This window comes from Octopus sinensis, unplaced genomic scaffold, assembly GCF_006345805.1.
Source record: "Octopus sinensis unplaced genomic scaffold, ASM634580v1 Contig18717, whole genome shotgun sequence".
In the NCBI taxonomy this organism is placed as follows: domain Eukaryota; kingdom Metazoa; phylum Mollusca; class Cephalopoda; order Octopoda; family Octopodidae; genus Octopus; species Octopus sinensis.
In genome coordinates this window covers 429-2,500 of record NW_021835984.1, presented here as the reverse complement: position 1 = coordinate 2,500, position 2,072 = coordinate 429, and positions in this window count along the sequence as shown.

Below are 2,072 nucleotides of genomic sequence, written 5' to 3'. Positions count from 1 at the left end.
GCGGTGCAGTTTAACCAAAAGCGGGTATCTTATAGTCGTGATTCATATCGAGCCCTTCTGGGCATTAGCGCGCGTCTACGATGAGTCTACGATTTAAAAAAAAAATACCATCATTTTTTCCCATTTTTAATGCATTTTTTCGCTATTATATAAGGGAAGTAACTCTCTAAAAATGTCTACGATGAGTCAACGATTAAAAAAAAAATTACCATCATTTTTTTCCCATTTTTAATGCATTTTTTGGCTATTTTTTGGCTATAACTCTCTAAAAATGCTTATATAGTTATTTCCCTTACAAACCCGAGCAACGCCGGGCGATACTGCTAGTACGTAATATATAAGAAGATAAAAGTTATGACGATTCACGTACACAAGCAGGCATTCATTCATTTAGACAAGCATACCGACACTTGTGAAGATGTATGTATATGTACCCCCCCCCACATACATACTTACAAGGGGATTTCTCATTTTGTATTAACCACCCATCCACCCGCAGGCAAGTTTTTCAGTAAAGAGCAGAATACAAGCAGATTCTTTACTTTTGTTCTTTGTGATGTCATTTGTTCTTGACGTCATTTGTATAACCGCAGAAGACATTTTAAGAAGGTCTTTCAAATTTTTTTTTTTTACTGCCTCCAGATATGAAGATCATTTGCTACGCATGAATTTATTGAGCTATTTTTATTTGTCTCTCCAAGAAACAGATTGAATCAGTCTTTTTACATATCCTGTTCAAATTAAAGGATTATAAAGCACTAGCAGTATCGCCCGGCGTTGCTCGGGTTTGTAAGGGAAATAACTATATAAGCATTTTTAGAGAGTTATAGCCAAAAAATAGCAAAAAATGCATTAAAAATGGAAAAAAAAATGATGGTAAATTTTTTTTTAAATCGTTGACTCATCGTAGACATTTTTAGAGAGTTACTTCCCTTATATGATAGCGAAAAAATGCATTAAAATGGAAAAAATGATGGTAAGTTTTTTTTTAAATCGTTGACTCATCGTAGACGCGCGCTAATACCCAGAAGGCTCGATATGAATCACGACTATAAGATACCCGCTTTTGGTTAAACTACACCGCAAAATGTGGGAGTAGTTAGGAATCTAAATCGTAGGAGACAGACAGACAACTTCACTTTTATATATAAAGATGTTTTGATTCTGGGAGCTGGATTTGTTATTCTCTCGTTACTAACCCTTTTTAACTCCTTGCTTGTCCGAAGCATTTTCATAAATTTATTCAAAACGTCCTGTGCTCGGCTTCGGACTTTTATGGGAATGTGGATCATAGGCGTAGGAGTGGCTGTGTGGTAAGTAACTTGCTTACCGACCACATGGTTCCGGGTTCAGTCCCACTACGTGGCACCTTGCGCAAGTTTCTTCTATTATAGCCTCGGGCCGAGCAAAGCATTGTGAGTGGATTTGGTAGACGGAAACTGAAAGAAGCCCGTCGCATATATGTATATATATGTATGTGTGTGTATGTGTTTGCGTGTCTGTGTTTGTCCTCCCAACATCGCTTGACAACCGATGCTGGTGTGTTTACGCCTCCGTAAATTAGCGGTTCGGCAAAAGACACCGATAGAATAAGTACTAGGCTTACAAAGAATAAGTCCTGGGGTCGATTTGCTCGACTAAAGGTGGTGCTACAGCATGGCCACAGTCACATGACTGAGACAAGTAAAAGAGAGTAAAAGGGTACATATGATGCAAGGATACCTGGGAAATGTATCCGGCGATCAAATGCGTTACACAAGACAGGTGAAGGGTTAAGCTCTGTAATATTTTGTGCTACATTGGACAGGCGGCTTCAAATGATATAGGAATTGGTTTCTTAATTCTTCATTGCAAATAACAATATAAGTTCTGTGCATGACCGAATGTAGCCGCTAACACACACACACACACACACCACACACACACACACACACACACACACATGTATGTATGTATGTATGTATGTATGTATGCATGCATGTATGTATGTATGTATGTATGTATGTATGTGTGTATGTATGTATGTGTGTATGTGTGTATGTATGTGTGTATGTATGTATGTGTGTATGAAT